We start from the raw sequence: 22,810 nt of genomic DNA, 5'->3' as shown, positions 1-22,810 counted from the left end.
GTGTCTGTCGCTCTCAAATAAATAAATAAAAATTTAAAAAAAAAATCACTGGCAACACACACACACACATTTGGTTTTTCGAGGTAGGGTTTCACTGTAGTGAAATTCTAGGCTTGTAGGGAGCCAATGCAGACGCCATTCTCACCAGTCTTGAGGTAAATACTTCCTCAGTTAGGCAGCAACCTCCCTTGAGGTTGTGCATGCGCTTGATGCACCTTGTCCTGAGCCTATCCCGTGGCTCCTGTGGGTGGGTGAGCCTATGGCAGCCAATCAGCAGGCGTCCCATAGTATTCTGCCCTATAAAAGCAGCTACACTCCTGCGCCCCTCGCCCCTCGCCATCAACTTTTCTGTTAACCAAGAGGCTCTCCAATAAAGTGTGATCAAGAAGGATCCTTGTTTGCTGGTCGTGCTTTTCCTGTGGGACAGGGGCTCGCCGCATAGGCTGACCTGGAATTCACTCTGTAGTCTCAGGGTGGTCTCGAATTCATGGTGATCCTCTTACCTTTGCCTCCCAAGTGCTGGGATTAAAGGTGTGCACTACCATGCCCAGCTCACTGGCAACATTTTATTGAGGTTTTGAAAAAGTATTTTTATTTTTTATAAGAGAGAGAGGGAGAGAGAGAGAGATCTGGAGAGAGAGTTTAGTGGTTAAGATGCTTGCTTGCAAAGGCAAAGGACACAGGTTCAATTCCCCAGTACCCATGTAAAACCATATGCACTAGTTGGCACATGTGTCTGGAGTGCATTTGCAGTGGCTAGAGGCCCGGGTGTGCCCATTTTCTCTTTCTCTCTTTTGCTTCTCTCTCTCTCAAATAAATAAATAAAATATTTATTTATTTTTTTTTTTGGTTTTTCGAGGTAGGGTCTCACTCTAGCCCAGGCTGACCTGGAATTCACTATGGAGTCTCGGGATGGCCTCGAACTCATGGCAATTCTTCTACCTCTGCCTCCCGAGTGCTGGGATTAAAGGCGTGTACCACCACCCCCGTCAAATAAAATATATTTTTTGTTTGTTTCTGTTTTTTTTTTTTCCAAGCCAAACTGTATCCAGCTTTATTAAAGATACTTTTCATAAACAATCATGGTACTTCAGGCAGGACATGGGCAGACACTCAGTAACGGTATACAAGAACTTTCAAACTCCCTTCTTGTATGGACTACCGAAATCAGAAAGCCACTATAAAATCCAATGAAGTCTTCATGTGATGCTCGGAACAGGGGAGTTTAGAGTGAGGGTTGACATTTCACATTGAGCATGTTGTTTTAACAACTTTTCACAAGCCGGCCCTGACTTTCAGGAAATGAAATGAAAATGGAAGGATTATTAATCTGAAAAATCCACAATCTTTTAGAAAAGGTACCACAGCTCTTGAGAGGAACACCGTCATCTCAGTGATGTCACTGCAGAGTCCAGGTCATCTGACACACTGGCAGAACCAGTGGGAAGGGGTCAGGTCCCACAGGTCTCTGGTCTTAAGGGAGTTAAGTCTATGCTGATGGTGGAGGGCGGAACATAAAAATGGACTTTTGAGTTTTCTCATGCCATGAGGCATCTGTGCCAAGGTTGGCTCCTGTGTCAACCCAAGGGAATCCCTCCTCCCCAGAGCCAAGGGGAATCTTTCAAAACTAGCAGGGAAAGGTGTTTTCCCATCACTCCAGCTTGGGATGGGAGACCTTCTGTTAGTGACACTTGTTCCACCCCCTACCCCCAAAACAATGAAGTGTTCTGTGTGCTAACAACATAGCTTTAAAAAAAAAGTAAAACAAAATTCTGCATTTTTATAAAACTTGATAAAAAATAGTATTTCAAACTGTACAGTCACCAGAAGTACACAGTTATCAAAAATGCACACACTTCACTTGGCATCTCTGGCACCTTCGGCTTTCTGTGCCTGGTCTGTTTTGGCATCTCCGGTTTCTGCAGGGTTATTCCCTCCTTGCCAGCGTCAGCTTTTCCTTTTTTTCCCTTTGGGTACCTTCTCTCCCTTCTTTGCAGGGGTCTTTTTAGGTTTGGGCTCTGGCTTTGGAGGAGCAGGTTTAGCAGATAACCTTGCGGATCTTCTCTGTGGTTCGTCCTTCACCTTGGCTCTATCTCCTTTAGCATCCCCCTCAGCCTTTCTTTTGGGCGTGGCGGCAGCGAGGGGGGACGGGGATGTAGGTGCTGAATGCGGGGATGCGGCAGCGTGCGGCTTTGGTCGGTCCGGGGGTCGTCCTCGCTTCTTCTTCACACTGCTCTCAAATAAAATATTTTAAAGAGAGAAAGAGAGGAGAGAAACAGAGAGAGAATGTGCACACCAGAGCCTCTTGCTGCTGCACATGAACTCCAGGTGCATGCACACCTTTGTGCATCTGGCTTACATGGTGTTGGAGTCAGGTTCACATTGCTGGCAGGAAATACCCAACTGTTGCAGTCAGGTTCGCACTGCTGGTAGAAATCACCCAACCAAGAGCAGCTTGTGGGAAAAAGAGGTTCATTTTGGCTTACAGCCTCAAGGGGAAGCTCCACTATGGCAGAGGAAAATGATGGCATGAGCAGAGGGTGGACATCACATCCTGGCCAACATAAGGTGGACCATAGCAACAGGAGAGTGTGTCAAACACTGGCACGGGGAAACTGGATATAAAGCCCATAAACCCGCCCCCAACAATACACTCCCTCCAGGAGGCATTAATTCTCAAATCTCTGTCAGCTGGGAACCTAGCACTCAGAACACCTAAGTTTATGGGGGACACCTGAATCAAACTACCAAAGCAACCAAGAGCAGTTTGTGGGGAAAAAATACCATTTATTTCGGCTTAGCAGACTCTAGGGGAAGCTCCATGATGGCAAGGAAAATGATGGCTGAGCAGAGGGTGGACATCACCTCCTCACCAACATCAGGTGGTCAATGGCAACAGGAGAGTGTGCCAAACACTGGCAAGGGGAAACTGACTATAATACCCATAAGCCCTCCCCCAACAATACATTGCTGCCAGGAGGTGTTAATTCCCAAATTTCCATCAGCTGGGAACCTAGCATTCAGGCCACCTAAGTTTATGGGGAACACCTGAATCAAATGACCACATTCTGCCCCTGGCCCCATAAACTGATAACCATGCATGATGTAAAATGTAATGCATTCACCCAACTTTAAAAGTCCTCATAGTTTTTATCACTCCCAATGATGTTCAAACATCCCCATAGTCCAAACTCTTTTAACTGAGTCATCATACCAAAAATAAACCAAAAAAGACACCCCATAATGGCACAGAATACACATTTACGCTGCAAAAGATGTCACTGGGCATAGCAAAGAAATATTGAACCAATACAAGATTTCAACAGGGCAAACATCAAACTCTGTAGCTCTAAGTCCAATAACTCTAGTCAGTAACAAATCCCTGAGTCCGATAATTCTAACCAGCAACAAGTCTTTGGAGTTCTAATTCTGCTCCTCCAGCTAGGCTACTCACAGTCCTGGAAAACATCCAGGGCCTGAAGCTCTCCTTAGCAGCTGTCTCATGGTCCTGGCATCTCTACTGAGTCTCCACTGCAACCCACAATTCATCCTCATGGCTCCTTCAACTGCCAACTCATCTTCCCAGCCCTCACTGAGGTTTTGAAATGAGGTGTGTACTTTATACTCAGGGAACATTTCAAATCTGATCACCCATCTGTCAAATATGTAATCGTCACATGGCTAGTGGCTACTGTATTGGACAACGTGGGCTTACAGAACCCATGCATCAGAAAGAACTCCACGTAGAATCTGAAAAGTTACCAAAGAATTACAGGGAAAATAATGAAAAAGGATAGAAGGTGCAGACTGGCTGGGGAGATGGCTTGGTGAATGACGTGCTTCCCGCATAAAGATGATGGCCTGGGGTCTGATTCCCAGCACGCACAGACAAGCGGACTATAGTGATGCAGGCTGGTCATCCCAGTGCTGGGTGTGGGGACAGGGGCATCCTTACAGCATGCTTGTCTAGCCAGATCAGAAAGCTTTAAATTCAGTGTGAGACCTTGTCTCAAAAATAAGGTGGAATGGGCTGGAGAGATGGCTTAGTGGTTAAGCACTTGCCTGTGAAGCCTAAGGACCCCAGTTCGAGGCTCGATCCCCCAGGACCCTCATTAGCCAGATGCATAAGGGGGCACACATGTCTGGATTTCGTTTTCAGTGGCTGGAGGCCCTGGCGCGCTCATTCTCTCTCTCTCTTTCTCTCAGCCTCTTTCTCTCTGTGTCTGTCAGTCTCAAATAAACAAACAAACAAACAAACAAAAAAAGTTGGAAAGAAGACATCCAATGTCAATCTCATAACTACACCCACGCATACACATGTGAACACACACAGGCAAAAACAGGGTACAGTATTATGAATGTAAAGAGCAAGGGGAGGGTTAGTCTTGTCAACTTGACTAGATTGAGAAGTGCCGAGGAAAGTAGTCGAGCCTGCTGTTGAGTGTGTCTATGAGGATGCTGCCAGGCACACTAGATCATTGGGTTCACACACTGATGGATACAAAAACAATTTTTTTTTGAGGTAGGGTCTCACTCTAGCCGAGGCTGACCTGGAATTCACTGTTAGTCTCATGGTGGCCTCGAACTCATGACCATCCTCCTACCTCGTCCACGTGTTGGGATTAAAGACATGTAACACCACGTCCAGCTAAAAAAGATTTTTATTGGTAATTTTCAAACAAATGTAAAATATATTGTGATCGCAATCGCCTCTTGTTGTTACCTTCTCTCATCCTCTGTCTCCCATCTTTCTGCTGAACCACTTCTTGCTAACTACTCTCTTTTCTACTTTGATGTCTTTTTTTTTAATCTTTGGCCCTCCACCACCGCCCATGACAAAGTGTTGATGGGCCCAAGCTCATGCATGTCTTGGGCAGGTAGACAGTCACTGGGAGGTCCTGAATGCAATGGCCACTCCATGTCAGGAAGGCAGTGTTCCAGAGCGCCCCTCCCACCCTCTGGCTCTTAAATTCTTTCCACTCCCTCTTCTGCTATATTCTGTAAGCCTTGAAGGGTGTGAGAGAGAAGGCTCACTCGAAATTGAGCACTAAAAAGTCACTTATTCTTAGCACTGTGATTCCTTTTGCGTATCACCAGTAATCTCTGCCAATTACAAAACAAAGCTTCTCCAGGGCTGGAGGGATGGTTTGGCGGTTAAGGCGCTTGCCTGCAAAGTCAAAGCACCCAGGTTCGATTCCCCGGGACCCACGTTAGGCAGATGCACAAGGGGGCTCATGCATTTGGAGTTCGTTTGCAGTGGCTGGAGGCCCTGGAACACTCGCATGTGCACACTCTCTCTCTCTGAAATAAATAAATAAAATTACCAACAACAACAACAAAAAAACAAAACAAAGCTTCTCTGACTAAAGGTGAGAGCATCTCTAATCTATGGGCATAAACAAATACTGACAGGGTAATTTGATGGGCACAAAATATTCAGTTCACCAAACAACAGTAGCAGATTCCCATCTAGGACCCATGATCTTCACAGCCATAGGCGTTTGAGTAGGCATTCAGTATCAGGTGTGAATTCCCTCAAATCTAGGCAGAGGGTAGTTGGCTATTCCCACAAGATTCACACCACTATTGAACCACTGGGCACACCTGCCTGGCCGGGGTTCAAAATGTGAATAGACTGTTGGGAAGTGATGGATTTGTGGAAGGTGGGGCTGTTGAGGGGAAGGGGGTTACCAGGGCTGTGTCCTCGGGGGTTCATCATGCCAGACCCTTCCTGTTACTGTTCTCCTCTGCCTCCTGTCTGCGATGAGGTGAGCTGCGCAGCCAGGCTTTACCACCATGATAAATGGAAGCCTCTGGAACTGTGTGCAAAAGAAATCTTTCTTCTCCTTAAGCTCTTTGTCAGGCCTTTAGTCACAGCAATGATGAAAACACAGTCAAATGTTAGAAGGCAGCGTACCCAGGCAAAGGCTTAAATGACAATGAAATTATATTGGGATTCAGAAGGATCTGCTATGCAAGAAATACAAACCAGATAAAAGTTGTGACCACTTTTTTTTTTTTTTTTTTTTTTGCATTTCTCTTAATATCCCTAGCAGGGTGGAGGAGAGGCACTTGCGTAGTAGGCCAGGAGGCAGCAATCTCACATTCATCTGTTGCTTTGATTTCTAGCTCAGTTGTTCTCGATGTCAGGATGACAAGACCGCAGTAGAGCTTGCCGTGTTAATTATCTTTCTCATAATTCTCTACATAGGCAACACCTGACTGACTGTGCAACATGAGTAATTTGTGGGTGTGTGTGAATGTGTGTATATATGTTCATGTCTGTGGGTGCATGCGTGTATGAAGGACAGAGATTGTCATTAGATGTCTTCAGAAGGAGGATCCACCTTAGAGTTTTTGAGGCAGGGTCACTTACTGATCCTGGAGTTCACCCTTTAATAGACTAGCTAATCGGCAAGCCATAAAAGATCCTCCTGCCTTCATCTCCTCAGTGCTGGGATTACACGTTATAAACCACCGTGCCCAGTTTTTATATGGGTGCTGGAGATCTGAACCCAGGTTCTCATACTTGCACAGCAAGCATTTGACCCACAGGGCCACATTCCCACTCCCTGAGAGAGTTTCTAAACTCCATGGATGAAGGTTTTACCAGAAACTGGAGATGATTTTATTTCTAGGCCTCATTTTAGGTTTTGGCATCTAGACTTCCCACTGTGTCTACATCAACGTTCTCTACATCCTCAGCCAAGCTCTCTCCCTGTGTCTCCACTCTGTCCTCACCTGACGTTCTCTACACCCTCTCCCAGGCTCCCTCCTGTGTCTCCATCTGTCCTCACCTGACGTTCTCTACACCCTCTCCCAGGCTCCCTCCTGTGTCTCCACTCTGTCCTCACCTGACGTTCTCTACACCCTCTCCCAGGCTCCCTCCTGTGTCTCCACTCTGTCCTCACCTGACGTTCTCTACACCCTCTACCAGGCTCCCTCTTGTGTCCCACTCTGTCCTCACCTGACGTTCTCTACACCCTCTCCCAGGCTCCCTCCTGTGTCTCCATCTGTCCTCACCTGACGTTCTCTACACCCTCTCCCAGGCTCCCTCCTGTGTCTCCATCTGTCCTCACCTGACGTTCTCTACACCCTCTCCCAGGCTCCCTCCTGTGTCTCCACTCTGTCCTCACCTGACGTTCTCTACACCCTCTACCAGGCTCCCTCTTGTGTCCCACTCTGTCCTCACCTGACGTTCTCTACACCCTCTCCCAGGCTCCCTCCTGTGTCTCCATCTGTCCTCACCTGACGTTCTCTGCACCCTCACCCAGGCTCCCTCCTGTGTCTCCATCTGTCCTCACCTGACGTTCTCTGCACCCTCTCCCAGGCTCCCTCCTGTGTCTCCACTCTGTCCTCACCTGACGTTCTCTGCACCCTCTCCCAGGCTCCCTCCTGTGTCTCCACTCTCTCCACACCTGACGTTCTCTACACCCTCTCCCAGGCTCCCTCCTGTGTCTCCATCTGTCCTCACCTGACGTTCTCTGCACCCTCTCCCAGGCTCCCTACTGTGTCTCCACTCTGTCCTCACCTGACGTTCTCTGCACCCTCTCCTAGGCTCCCTCCTGTGTCTCCACTCTGTCTACACCTGACGTTCTCTACACCCTCTCCCAGGCTCCCTCCTGTGTCTCCATCTGTCCTCACCTGACGTTCTCTGCACCCTCTCCCAGGCTCCCTACTGTGTCTCCACTCTGTCCTCACCTGACGTTCTCTGCACCCTCTCCTAGGCTCCCTCCTGTGTCTCCACTCTGTCTACACCTGACGTTCTCTACACCCTCTCCCAGGCTCCCTCCTGTGTCTCCACTCTGTCCTCACCTGACGTTCTCTACACCCTCTCCCAGGCTCCCTCCTGTGTCTCCACTCTGTCCACACCTGACGTTCTCTACACCCTCTCCCAGGCTCTCTCCTGTGTCTCCACTCTGTCCTCACCTGACGTTCTCTGCACCCTCTCCCAGGCTCCCTCCTGTGTCTCCACTCTGTCCTCACCTGACGTTCTCTGCACCCTCTCCCAGGCTCCCTCCTGTGTCTCCACTCTGTCCTCACCTGACGTTCTCTACACCCTCTCCCAGGCTCCCTCCTGTGTCTCCACTCTGTCCTCACCTGACGTTCTCTACACCCTCTCCCAGGCTCCCTCCTGTGTCTTCTCTGTCCTCACCTGATGTTCTCTGCACCCTCTCCCAGGCTCCCTCCTGTGTCTTCTCTGTCCTCACCTGATGTTCTCTGCACCCTCTCCCAGGCTCCCTCCTGTGTCTCCACTCTGTCCTCACCTGACGTTCTCTACACCCTCTCCCAGGCTCCCTCCTGTGTCTCCACTCTGTCCTCACCTGACGTTCTCTGCACCCTCTCCCAGGCTCCCTCCTGTGTCTCCACTCTGTCCTCACCTGACGTTCTCTGCACCCTCTCCCAGGCTCCCTCCTGTGTCTCCACTCTGTCCTCACCTGACGTTCTCTACACCCTCTCACAGGCTCCCTCCTGTGTCTCCATCTGTCCTCACCTGACGTTCTCTGCACCCTCTCACAGGCTCCCTCCTGTGTCTCCACTCTGTCCTCACCTGACGTTCTCTGCACCCTCTCCCAGGCTCCCTCCTGTGTCTCCATCTGTCCTCACCTGACGTTCTCTGCACCCTCTCCCAGGCTCCCTCCTGTGTCTCCACTCTCTCCACACCTGACGTTCTCTACACCCTCTCCCAGGCTCCCTCCTGTGTCTCCACTCTGTCTACACCTGACGTTCTCTGCACCCTCTCCCAGGCTCCCTCCTGTGTCTCCACTCTGTCCTCACCTGACGTTCTCTGCACCCTCTCCCAGGCTCCCTCCTGTGTCTCCATCTGTCCTCACCTGACGTTCTCTGCACCCTCTCCCAGGCTCCCTCCTGTGTCTCCATCTGTCCTCACCTGACGTTCTCTGCACCCTCTCCCAGGCTCCCTCCTGTGTCTCCATCTGTCCTCACCTGACGTTCTCTGCACCCTCTCCCAGGCTCCCTCCTGTGTCTCCACTCTCTCCACACCTGACATTCTCTCCACCCTCTCCCAGGCTCCCTCTTGTGTCCCACTCTGTCCTCACCTGACGTTCTCTACACCCTCACCCAGGCTCCCTCCTGTGTCTCCACTCTGTCCTCACCTGACGTTCTCTACACCCTCTCCCAGGCTCCCTCCTGTGTCTCCACTCTGTCCTCACCTGACGTTCTCTGCACCCTCTCCCAGGCTCCCTCCTGTGTCTCCACTCTGTCCTCACCTGACGTTCTCTGCACCCTCTCCCAGGCTCCCTCCTGTGTCTCCACTCTGTCTACACCTGACGTTCTCTCCACCCTCACCCAGGCTCCCTCCTGTGTCTCCATCTGTCCTCACCTGACGTTCTCTGCACCCTCTCCCAGGCTCCCTCCTGTGTCTCCACTCTGTCTACACCTGACGTTCTCTGCACCCTCTCCCAGGCTCCCTCCTGTGTCTCCACTCTGTCCTTACCTGACGTTCTCTGCACCCTCTCCCAGGCTCCCTCCTGTGTCTCCACTCTGTCTACACCTGACGTGCTCTGCACCCTCACCCAGGCTCCCTCCTGTGTCTCCACTTGGCACTTACGTGGGTGCTGGGCATGCCAACTCTGGTTCTGAAACTTGCACAGCAAAGGCTCTGTCCGTTGAGCCCTCTCTCCAGCCTCTTTACAAAATGCATGTGCAGGCATGTTTGTGTGTCTATACATTGTGCCCCGTGAGTGGAGGCCAGAGGACTGCTTCAGGTGTTGTTTCTCTCAATTGCCTTCCACATTTTCGACAGAGAGAAAGAGAGAGAGAGAGAGAGAGAGAGAGAGAGAGAGGGAGGATGGGTTTGTCAGGGCTTCCAGCCACTGCAAATGAATTCCAGATGCTTGTGTCCCCTTGTGCATCTTGCTAACGTGGGTCCTGGGGAATAGAACTGTGGTCCTTTGGCTTTGTAGGCAAATGCCTTAACTGCTAAGCCATCCCTGCAGTTCGAAGAATGTTGTTTTTGATTATGTGACTTCCTGAGGCCAGGTTTCCGCTGACAAGGGGAGAAGAAAGACGTATGGGGAAAATGGCTTGTAAAGAGCGATGTAGACTCATACATGCCTGGTGGTCTAGCTCCTCCTGCCTGGGCCTGTCTATACTATGAACTTGGGTTTTTTCTGATCTGTTCTTTCATCCTCACTCCTTTTGTTAGCATCTGCCCTCAGAAAAGAAGCCAATCAAGCTAGTATATGCATTAAGGATTTTTAAAAAATATATAATGCATATAATAAAATTCATTCTTCTAAAAAGTATACAATTGAACGTTTTTAGGTATATTTATAAAGCTATACAACCAGCACCTCTACCTAATTCCAGAACATTTTTGTCACCCGAGAGAAACTGTTCCCACCACCAGTCAGTCCCTTTACCCTCCCTGTCCACCCCTGGCAACATCTTACCTGCATTTTGTCCTTGAGATGTGCGTATTCCTCTAAAAGCAGTCGCAGCACGAGGCTTTTCGTGGCTGTATCTGGCACTGAGCATTAGAGCATTGAAGTCTTACCCATGCTGTCTTGGGAGTCAGGACGTTACTCCTTTGGCCAGCTGGGCAATGTTTTGTTCATTTGCTCATCAGTTGGTGAGTTCTATGTCGTGCTTACCTTTTGGCTTTTATGAACAATGGTGCTCTGAGCATTGCGTGTCCAAGCTTTTGGGTGGATGTGTTTACTTTCCCCATGGGCGCGTCACTGAGTAGAAATTTATTTACTATAGCTTAGGGTAGTGCCGTGCTTACTTTTTTGAGGAATTCCAAACTGTTTCTCAAAGTGGCTGCATCATTTTACAATCCCACCAACACCATATAAGGGTTCTATTTTCCTTATAATATCCATATTTACTATGACCTGCCTGCTCTTCCCTTCTGTTTTCCTCCCTCCCTCCCTCCCTCCCTCCCTCCCTCCCTCCCTCCCTTCTTCCTTCCTTCCTTCCTTCCTTCCACCTTTCCTCCCTCCCTCCATTTTTCTCATTTTTGGTGGGTCTGTATGTGTGTGATGTGTGTATATACAGGTGCATGTGTGCCATGGCATGTGGGTGGCATCGGGTGCTGGTCTTTGTTTTACCTTGTCTGTGGCAGGGCTTCCTTCTCGTGCCATTCCGTCACTGTGGACGCTAGACTGGCCCCTCAGCTTCGAGTCTCCTGGCTGGGCTTCCCACTGTGGGATTACAGACGTGGGAACTACTTGCTTCCAGTGGGTTCTGGATATCCAAACTGCTCGCCAGGCTTTTAACCGCGCAGTGACGTCCCCAGCCCCGCCTTTTCATGATGGCCATCTTAACTGGTGCGACGCAGCGTCTCACGCTGGCTTGGGTTTGCATCTCCTTTTGTGAAGGAGTGTGAGAAACAGGAGAGGTGTGCTGTCTTTCCTGTTAAGGGGTTAAAAGAAAGACAAACTCAATTCTGGAGGGATGCCAGTCTGTCCCTTCCTGAGTCAGCTAGTCTTGAGACCAAAACAACCCTTGAAAGCACCGCTTCTATTTCTGCAACTTGTAAAAGACCCCTGTGGTAGTTTGAATAGATGGCCCCCAATATATTCAGCGCTTTATTAGTTTGCAGTTTACATCTGCAGCCACCTGGCTGGAGGGGGTGTCACTGGGCTGATCTTAAGGTGTGGTGGTGGGTTTGGGATTTCAATCTAAAGATATGCAAAGTGTTCTTAGCTGGAGTTCCTCAAGTGTGCTGTGCTGTGTGGCATTTTGCTTTTTGCTTGTGCTTCTCTCTGTGTTTGGTCCTGTGAAAGCAGGCAATTTCTTCTGCCATTATGGAACTTCCCCTGGATCTGTAAACTTCAATAAATCCCTTTGTCCGTAACTGTGCCTGGTCTGGAAGTTCATCTCAGCGACCCTGAAGCTGTTGGCTACAATCCCTAAATCTACCTTTTCTTTAGTTTCCCCCTAGAAAGTGCATCTTTTTTATATGTTAGCCAATTGCATGAGATTGTGAGGCCAAACTCTGGCTCATTGTAATGCCCAGGACCCCACCTGTATTAAGGGATATAAAAACTCCAGCAGGCTCCTGGTTTTGTGCTTGCTTGACCCAACTCTTTAAAAGTTATGGACCCTGGGCTGGAGAGATGGCTTAGTGGTTAAGACATTTGCCTGCAAAGCCAAAGGACCCAGGTTAAACTCCCCAGTACCCACGTAAACCAGATGCACAAGGTGGTGCACATGTCTGCCACTCTCTTTCTCAAATAAATAAAATTAAATTAAAATAATATTTAAAAAAAAAGCTATGTACCCTTCTGCACAAGTAAACATTGGCTTGCCAATATACTGCAATATACAATATGCTTCGAAGTGTGGTCAATCTCAGACCCTAGTCTCATTTCTCATACTGATGACAATGACACTTTGCTCCTGTCCACGTGCTTATTAGCCATTGTCTCTCTCTGGAGAAATGTCTATTCTGGTCCTTATTTTTGGTGACTGTTGTCTTCTCGGAGGATGGGTTGCTGGAGTTCTTTTTGAACACCGGCTCCCCACTGAGATACATGATTTTCAAACTATTCCCATTTTGTGGATCATGTTTATTTTTAAAAAAGTATTTTATTTTTATTACTTATTTATTTGACAGAGAAAGAGGGAGGGGGAGGGAGGGAGAAAGAGAATGAATGGGTGCACCAGGGCCTCCAGCCACTGCAAACAAACTCCAGATGCATGTGTCCCCCTGTGAATCTGGCTAATGTGGGTCCTGAGGAATTGAACCTCAGTCCTTTGGCTTTGCTGGCAAACGCCTTAACTGTAAGCCATCTCTCCAGCCCTCATGTTTGCTTTTGATAGTATCCTTTGAAGCATGAAAGTTTTTAGTTTGGATGAGTCCTATTCATTGATTTTTAAAAATTTTGTGTCTGTGTTTAAGATTATTGTAAACTAGGCCATCTCTCTGAGTGTCCTTACATTTTAAAACTGATTTATTTATTTATTTTTTTATGAGGTAGGGTCTCACTAGCCCAGGCTGACCTGGAATTCAGCATGTAGTCTCAAGGTGGCCTCACACTCAGGGAAATTCTCCTACCTCTGCCTCCTGAGTGTTGGGATTAAAGGTGTGCACCACCTCAGCCAGCTTAAAAGCTGAATGTTAGGGCTGTAGAGATGGCCCAGTAGTTAAGGTGCTTGCTTGCAAAGCCTAATGACCAGGGTTCAATTCCCAGTACCCACGTAAAGCCAGATACAGAATGGCATATGCATGTGGAGTTAGTTTGCAGTGGCTGGATGCCCTGGCATGACCATTCTCTCTCTTTCTCTCTTCTATCTCTCTATGCTTTCAAACAAACAAATAAACTTTTTTTTTTTTTTTTTTTTGGTTTTTCGAGGTTGGGTCTCACTCTAGCTCAGGCTGACCTGGAACTCACTATGAAGTCTCAGGGTGGCCTCGAACTCATGGCGATCCTCCTACCTCTGCCTCCCGAGTGCTGGGATTAAAGACATGCACCACCATGCCCGGCAAATAGACTGTATTTTAATCATTGAATCTTTGCTGTCAGTAAGAGTAATGTAAGCATAAAGATCAGTGAGGTTAAGTTCTCTCTCTCTGTGTGTGTGTGTGTGTGTGTGTGTGTGTGTGCATGTGTGTGTTCCTGGGGACCATGCCCAGGACCCTGTACCTGCTAGGCAAGAGCTGTATTACTGAGTCTTCTCGAACCCAAGGAAAGGGTGCCTGAGGCAGGGAGCTCCTTGGGCCATGTGCTAGAAAGCACCTAGTCACAGGTCAGTACTGAGATGAGTCCTGCAGCACACGTGCAGATTGACATTACCCAGGGCCTTGGAAATAGGACCCATAGTTAAAAATAATGCAGATTTCAGACCTGAACTAATTTAACGAGGGAGGAAACCACCTTTTACCCATGTGGTTCGCCCCAGCTCCAAACCTCCTAAGTCCACACCAAAGAGAATGCTCTCCACTTTCCCCACGCGCCTAAGTTAAGCTTCTCCCTGGCTTCCTGGCATGGCCACCTTCCCCATGAGAGTGCAGTCCTTCCTCCGAGGCAGGCTCCAGCGCAGCTCCTTACAGAGAAGCAGAGACATCTAGGCTCTCAGTCTGCCTGTTTTTTTTATTTATTTGTTCATTTAGCAGTGCTGGGGATCAACAGGAGGGCCTTGTGTTGACTAGGCCAGCACCCTACCACTGACCTTCATTCCCCAGGCACACTCCCTTTTGGGGATGTTATTATTCTCTGCTTTGTACCTTGCTGGCCCACACTGTCCATGACAAAGTCAACTCCCACCACTGCCCCCCCCCCCCCGAGATAGAGTCTTACTCTTGCCCAGGCTGACCTAGAATTCACGACGTAGTCTCAGGGCAGCCTCGAACTCAAAGCAATCCTCCTACCTCTGCCTCCCAAGTGCTGGGATTAAAGGTGTGCACCACCACGCCCAGCTATGACTTAGCATTGACAACCTGATCCCAAGGATGAAAGCAATTACTCTTTAGGTTGTGGGAAGGAGCCTAACTCTGAAAGCAAGAAGCCAGGATTCTAGCTGATTCTGAGGTGCCTGCCTGCTGGTCCCTTAGCCACTGCAGCCCACGGCCTGCAGGTTCCCGTGACTGTCTTGGCCTGCTGTGTTCTTGTCCTGGACTAGTGAACTTGCCTTGTTCCGCTCTGGGCTGACAGATGAATTCTTTTGCTGCCCACCAATTCCCAGCCACCAGTACCTGTGGCCTGTCTGTCTGGCTGACTGACAGGTTTATAGGAACTAGCAGCAGACAGCTAGCTTTCTTCCAGTAGTTCTTCTAAAGGTCTAGTCACAGACTAGAATAAAAGAAAAAGAAAAAGAAATAGTAGGTATTAACCTGGAAGAAAAGAGCAAAATGTAAGCCTACTAAGAAGTGTCAGAGCGGGCTGGAGAGATGGCTTAGCGGTTAAGCGCTTGCCTGTGAAGCCTAAGGACCCCGGTTCGAGGCTCGGTTCCCCAGGTCCCACGTTAGCCAGATGCACAAGGGGGCGCACGCGTCTGGAGTTCGTTTGCAGAGGCTGGAAGCCCTGGCGCGCCCATTCTCTCTCTCTCTCTCTCTCCCTCTATCTGTATTTCTCTCTGTGTCTGTCGCTCTCAAATAAATTAAAAAAAAAAAAAAAAAAGAAGTGTCAGAGCTGCAAAGTGGTGGTTTACTCTCCCTTCCCAAGGGTCAGAAGGAAGCTCACAGAGTGAAGGGAACCAACCATTGCACACAAGTTGGTGGCTGATCTGAAGGAAATGGATCGCTGACCATCGAGAAAGGATATTTTGTCATCTGAAAAATATTCCAAGACAGGAACTTTGTGTGGAGAATTTAGATTACAAAATCTCTTGACTGTAATACCAAAAGACACATTGTGAAACTTAGGCTCCTAGAAAAAGTGTGTAACCAAATCTTCACAGAGGGAGAATTCATGACATGTCTTCAAAAATATTTGGGGATGAAAGTAGGGACTTCTAACTTAATTTCATAATTGTACCATGCCAAGTAGAAAGGAAGCACCTACTTTTTCATCTGATGTGAGGAAAAAGAAAATGGTTACAAATGATGCTATTTTGAAAGGCCTGACATACTCAAGACACTATAATGTCAGCCAAGCGAAACCCTGAGCTACACGGGGAGTGGACGGAAGAACGTGTGGCCGCAGCTGGACGTGGTGGCGCATGCCTTTATCCCAGCATGCAGCCGGCTAAGGTAGGAGGGTTGCTGTGAGTTCCAGGTCAGCATGAGACTACAAAGTGAATTCCAGGCCAGCCTGGCCTAGGGCAAGAACCTTTCTCAAAACAAAATGAGACTATAGGGGGCTGGAGAGATGACTTAGCAGTTAAGGTGTTTGCCTGTGAAGCCTAAGGGCCCAGGTTCAATTCCCCAGGACCCACATAAGCCAGATGCACAAGGTGGCGCATGCATTTGGGATTTGTTCGCAGTGGCTGAAGGCCCTGGTGTGCCCATTCTCCAACAACCCCCCCCACCTCTTTCTCTCAAATAAGATCTCTCTCTTTTTTTTTTTGTTTTTTTGAGGTAGGATCTCACTCTAGTTCAGACTGACCTGGAATTCACTCTGTAGTCTCAGGATGGCCTTGAACTCTTGGCGATCCTCCTACCTCTGCCTCCCGAGTGCTGGGATTAAAGGTATGCGCCACCACGCCCGGCTAAATAAGATAACTTTAAAAAAAAAAAAGAATATGTGGCTACATGATGGGATAACCCTTCCACTTCTGAGAGGCAGAGCTAGCTTCCCAGGCCGCTGAGCAAAGGGCTAGGTGCAGTCATAGCCTGTGAACTTGATCATGAGCATTTGTGAAATTGATCCAGGAGCGTGACTTCCTGGGGGAGGTGGCGAGCTGGTGTCTCAGTCACTGGTCACTTGTGGGGATTAGAGGCCAGAGCAGCATGTTGAAAGGCCCAAGAATTCAGAAGCCCAGAAATACTATCACGCTCCAAAGGGAGCTTAAGTGGGCCCCTGCATACCTCAAACTCCAGGCTTTACTCTCTGTTGGAAGCAAGTAAAAAATCCCTCTTCTCATTATATCAGAGCCCGCTCCTAATATAAAACTAGGTAAAAAGGGCATGAGATAGCCCTCAAGGATGGGAAATGAATAATAAAGTAAACCACTTATTTGGTTTCTGTAAATAGCCTGCACCATAAGCCTTAATAGCCCACACCATAAGCCTTAGTAGCCCGCACCATAAGCCGTAGCAGCCTGCCTCAGACCACCAAGGTCATAGGAGGCTGATACCACACTCTGCTACTCCCACCCAAGGACCTGCGCAAATGCTGACCTCCAAGGTCATAGGAGACTGATTGGTCTAATGCACAGGCTTTGTTAGAAACCCTATAAAAACTGTCCCGTTCCTGCATTCGGGGCTCTGCAGTCCTCTGCCCCTGCGTGGTGTACGACTGTGGGCCCCAGTGCGCTTGGAATAAAATCCTCTTGCAGTTTGCATCAAGACCGCTTCTTGTGAGTGATTTGGGGTGTCGCCATATCCGGGCAGAGCGTGGGGTCCTCGTTTTGGGGGTCTTATAGTGCTAAGGACCAGCCTAAAGAGACTAGTAGGTACAGCAAAGGGGCTCCACAGTGGGAAGCAGGGCACAGAGAAAACCAAACAATCGATTGCCAGGGCCCCAGGGCCCAGACAAGGAAAGTTTAAAACCCTTGGAGAAAATGAAGAGGAGGAGAAGGGGGGGGTGGGCAAGAAAATCAGATGCAGCAGGCCTCGGAAGTTGGTTGCTGTTGTCCTTGGGCAAAGGTTTTAGGCCTGGCCAGGGGCAGTGAAGAAAGAACCCTAGGCTGATTGCCAAAGATCAGAGGTAAACGATGCAGGAAGAGTTCAGAAGTTCAGGAAAATAAAAGATGATTACCGTTCAAGGGTTCTGTGAACCTGGAAGTGGCTGGAGCTGCCACTGGAGGGTTTGGGGGGGACAAGGAGGGCAGAGGGGGGCTAAGCGTTGGGAAGGTGAGGAGCTCTGGGATGTGCAGGTTGAGCTGAACTCTTCCCACAGAACCAGGGACCACCTCAGGAGTTTCTACACGTGGCCATACTGCAGGGGGAAATAAAGCAGTGTTCTGAGGGGCTGAGCTCGCAGGGCCTCCTGCGTATTAAGCAAGCCTCTGCCACAGATCGAAGGTACCCCAGGCCTAGACTCGATTGCACGGAACAGATGCTCTGTTTCACTTAATAGGATTTTTATTGTTACGATAGCTCTTTTTTTTTTCTTTCGAGGTACGGTCTCGCTCTAGCCCACACTGACCTGGAATTCACTATGAGGTCTCAGGGTGGCCTTGAACTTACAGAAATTCTCCCATCTCTGCCTCCCAAGTGCTGGAATTAAAGATAAGGGCCACTAGGCCCGGCCAGTACTGCTCCTTTGAAAAATTATTTTTGAGAAGAGAGAGAGAGAGAAAAAAAAAATGAGCGAAAGAATACACCAAGGTCTCTTGCCCCTGCAAATAAACTCCAGGCACATACTGCACTTTTTGCATCTGGCTTTACATTGAGTCCTGGGGAAGCAAATCCTAGCTGGCAGGCTTTGCAAGCAAGTGCCTTTAACCACTGAGCAATTTCCCTAGCCTAAAGCACCTTTCAAGTTCAAGATACTAAGTCAATTAGGAACTACTAAATGTCAGCAATACCAAGCTGTGTGTGTGTGGGGGGAGGTCACACACCCCAGTGGCCATTTGCATTTGTCTGCTTGGCTCTGAGAGGCGGATCCTGGCATCGTGGTCCCCAGCACTTCCCAGCCTCCCAGTTCCAGCACCGGCTGGAGACCCAGCTGGGATTCCCCTCTGCTGTTCTCAGCCCGAAGCACCCACGCGCCGCGCCTGCGTCTGAAAACCTTTGAGACAGTATATGCGGAAACTGCATGTAGTTAGCATCTTGCCAGTCTTCCCAATCACTGCGGCCGGGGTGTCAATCACATACAACTGTGGACAATGGAGGAAAAAATCCCAAAACTGTGTGGTAGAATGATCAGCCTTTGACTCTTTGATAAATACAGACTAATGGGAATTCCAGGCCGCATTTTGGCAAAGCTGGAGTGGAGACAGTTGGCAGGAAAAGGAGTGAGCAACACTGACAGTGTTATCAACTAAATGAAGGGTGGAAGAAATAGAAGGGCTCCCTTCCTTCTCTGTTGTTTATTTTTTTTTATTTTTGAGGAGGGTTTAATTTTGGATCCCAGGCTAGCCTGGAACTCACAGTGATCCCCTGCATCAGCCTTCTGATTTCTGGTATTACAGAAACAAGCCGTCATGCTCAGCAATGTATGAATTCTCATCCATTCATTCCCGTGTGTGTGTGTGTGTGTGTGTGTGTGTGTGTGTGTGTGTGTGTGTGTTGGAACTGGGGCTGGGCCATTAACCTTCAAAGACCCACTTCTCTTGACTTTCTCTGACCAGCTATACTACATCTCCTAAAGACCTCACAGCCTTCAGCAGCGTGGTGATGAACTCAGAGCCTCACACTTGCTAGGCAAGCACTATAGCACTGAGTCATACCCTAGTCCCTGATTTTTTAAATAAATATTTGATTTATTTTTATTTGAGAGAGAGAGAGAGACAGAGAGGGAGAAAGAGGGGAGAGAGAGAGAGAGGGAGAGAATGGGCATGCCAGGGCCTCCAGCCACTGCAAATGAACTCCAGACACATGTGCCACCTTGTGCATCTGGCTTACATGAGTCCTTGGGAATCAAACCTGGGTCTTTTGGCTTTGGAGGCAAATGCCTTAACCACTAAGCCATCTCTCCAGCTCCCTAGCCCCTGTTTTATCAGCATTTCTTGATCTTTACTATCATGTAGTTGTTTACTATATATATTAATTTTGATTCATATTGATTATATCTGTACAATAAGATATAATTCCGACACGATTATGGTAGGGTTAGCATTATTGTGTTAGCATGTTCAGATGTGAATCTTTCTTTTTTTTTTTTTTTGAGCCAGTATCTTACTCTGGCACAGGATGAGCTGGAACTCACTCTGTGGTTCCTGTTGGACTTGGAACTCACAATTCTCCTTCTACTTCTGCCTCCCGAGTTCTGGGATTAAAGGGGTGAGTCCTCCTGGCCAGGCACCTTAGTTTTGGGTGTGTGTGTTTTAAATTATTCATGAGCAGAGAAAGAGAAGGGAGGAGAGAGGGAGAGAAGCACATGCCAGGATCTCATGCCACTGCAAACTCCAGACACAGGGGCCACTTTGTGGATCTGGCTTCATGTGGGTACTGAGGAATCAAGCCCAGGATATCTAGCTCTGCAAGCAAGTGTCTAACCACTGAGTAATCTCCACAGCTTAATTTTGTTTGTTCATTTGTCTTGAGGTAGGGTCCCACTATAGCACAGGCTGACCTGGAACTCTTTCTGTAGTCTCAGGCTGGCTCAACTCATAGTTATTAGTTGTTTTTTTTTTTAAAATGCTAATTTATTTTTTGTTTAAAACATTTGGGTAAGGGAAGTGCATAAAAGAATATTTGAGCACTGAGACATGACTCAGTGGGTAAAATTCTTTTTTTCTCAATTTTTTTATTAACAACTTCCATAATTATACAAAAAATACCCCATGGTAATGCCCTCCCTCCCCCAACTTTCCCTTTTGAAACTCCATTCTCTATCATATCCCCTCCGCCTCTCAGTCAGTCTCTTTTATTTTGATGTCGTGATCTTTTCCTCCTATTATGATGGTCTTATGTAGATAGTTTCAGGCACTGTGAGGTCATGGATATCCAGGCCATTTTGTGTCTGGGGGAGCACGTTGTAAGGAGTCCTACCCTTCCTTTGGTTCTTACATTCTTTCTGCCACCTCTTCTGCAATGGACCCTGAGCATTGGAAGGTGTGTTAGAGTACTGAGCACTCCTGTCACTTCTTTCCAACACCGTAATGCCTTCTGAGTCATCCTTAGGTCACTGCCATCTGAAAAGAGAAGATTCTGTACCAAAAGTGAGAGTAGCATTAATATAAGGGCATGACCATTAAGAGAAGTGCTTACTGGGCAGTTTGATAAGCATAGTATCTACATTTAGCCAGATAGCAGCAGACATTACACCCCTAGGGCTCATGACTACCCCATTTTAAGTTTTCAGTATCAGGGATGTATTCCCTCCCATGGAGTGGGCCTCCAATCCAATTAGAGGGCAGTTGGTTTCCACCATGACAGATGTGCCACTATTGCACCCGTTTGCTCATTTGGCCTGGCTGGCCAAATATAAGGCTTGCAGTGTCCACTGTTGAGTATCTTCACTGGTGATTTCTCTTTCGCACAGTGGGTAAAATTCTTGCCACACAAGCATGAGGAACTGAGTTTGGATCCCCAGCACCCACATAAAATCTGAATGTGGCAGTGTGTACCTGTAATTCCTGCTCTAGGGAGGCAGAGACCAGATGGCCCCCAGGGCTTGTTGGCTGGCTACTGTAGCCAAGCCAGGTGAGCTCAGGGCCAGTGAGAGACCCTGTCTCAAAAAACAAGATGGAAAGCAATTAAGAAAGACACCTCATCTTGACCTCTGGTCTCCACACACATGCATACAAATGTATGCACACACGTATATGTGCACCCCACACATACAAACGTGCATGTACACATGCATTCATACCACACATGTGTACAAAAATAGGGGAAAAAAGACTTTTCATAATCCCAAGAAGATGCTTTGTCATCTAGGGAAGGGTGCCCATGTCAAGTCTCTTGTGCCACTTGCTCTGTGACCTTGGGGAAACTAGTCTACTTCTATAAATTGCAATACCTCTATCAGTGAATTAGACCCCTTTTTTAAAAAAAAAACTTTTTTTGTTACTTTTATTTATTTGAGAGCGACAGACAGAGTGAGAAAGAGGCAGATAGATAGATAGATAGATAGAGAGAGAGAGAGAGAGAGAGAGAGAGAGAGAGAGAGAGAGAGAATGGGCGCACCAGGGCTTCAGCCCTGCAAACGAACTCCAAATGCGTGCGCCCCCTTGTGCATCTGGCTAACGTGGGACCTGGGGAACCGAGCCTTGAACCAGGGTCCTTAGGCTTCACAGGCAAGCGCTTAACCGCTAAGCCATCTCTCCAGCCCTAGACCCCTTTTTTATTTAAAAATTTTACTTTATTTATTTGAGAGAGAAAAGGAATATATATATATATATATATATATATATATATATATATATATATATATATATATATGTTATACACACACACACATATATACCCACACACCTATATATGGAGAGAGAGACCAGGATCTCTAGCCATTGCAAATGAACTCTGGATGCATGCAACACGTTGTACATTTAGCTTATATGGGAACTGGGGAATCAAACCTGGGTCCTTAGGCCTTGTGCACCTTAACTGCTGAGCCATCTCCTCAGCTACTAGATCCCTTTGATAGAGCTGTCGGAAGGTGGGTGAAGTCATTTTGTGATGACACTCAGTTAATGAAGCGCATCCATCACCAGCATGTTATTTCCACAAAATGAAATGGCCTGAACTCCAGGGTCCCCATCTCAGAGGTTGGGCATTGATTCTGGAAACCTCCACAAAATAAGATGGCCAGGATTCTAAGGTCTTCATCTCAGGGGTTGGGTGTTGGTTCTGGAAACTTCCACAAAGTAAGATGGCCAGGATTCCAAGGTCCTCACTTCAGGAGTTGGGCCTTGGTTCTGGAAACAAGCTCTACAAAGTGCAGAGAGCCGCCCATCAACAAACAGTTCCTGAGGGCGCTCTCAGTGAGGCCGGCTGGGTCCCTCGCCTTCCCGGGGAGCTGAGTGGGACCTCTGCACCAGAAACTGGGAAATGCAGAGCCAAGTAATCGATGGCTGGTTGGAACAGCAAAAGGAGGAGAAGCGAAAAAGTACCAAGAGCTACCCCTCCTGGGAGGGAAGAGGAAACAGCTGACAAAGGAAATGGGGATGTTCAAAGTAAAGGGAAAGGCCTGATCTAGTTCCTGAGCAGCAAGCAGAGCAGCCATCAAACTTCCAGAGGCCTGAGACAGGGTGCATGGAAGAACAAAGCAAAGGGCAGGCAAGCGAGCGTGGTGGCGCACGCCTTCATCCCAGCACTCAGGAGGCAGAGGTAGGAGGATCGCCGTGAGTTCGAGGGCAGCCTGAGACTCCATAGTGAATTCCAGGTCAGCCTGAGCTAGAGTGAGACCCTACCTCGAAAAGCCAAAAAAAAAAAAAAAAAAAAAAAAAAAAAAGGCAGGCAACTGGGAGGCTAGGAATTAGAAAATTGAACAAAACTGTAAACAATAAAATACATTACAAGCCTGTAAGTCAAAAAAGAAACTGAAAACAAAACTAACTATTCAAGATAATTAGAGAACATGGCGAAGAAAGTCACTTCCCTGGTCAGAATCCAAAAATGGCCTCC

The 22,810-nt window shown here is 48.0% G+C and overlaps 1 pseudogene; it reads right to left on the bottom strand.

The window, feature by feature from the left end:
- Positions 1-1,762: 1,762 nt before the first annotated feature.
- The window catches only part of LOC123455070, a 56,532-nt pseudogene continuing 35,484 nt past the window's right edge, over positions 1,763-22,810 (bottom strand).

Source organism: Jaculus jaculus, chromosome 15 (assembly GCF_020740685.1).
Source record: "Jaculus jaculus isolate mJacJac1 chromosome 15, mJacJac1.mat.Y.cur, whole genome shotgun sequence".
NCBI classification, from domain to species: Eukaryota; Metazoa; Chordata; class Mammalia; order Rodentia; family Dipodidae; genus Jaculus; species Jaculus jaculus.
The sequence above is the reverse complement of the archived record's forward strand: the minus strand, read 5'-3'. Positions and strand labels throughout refer to the sequence as shown.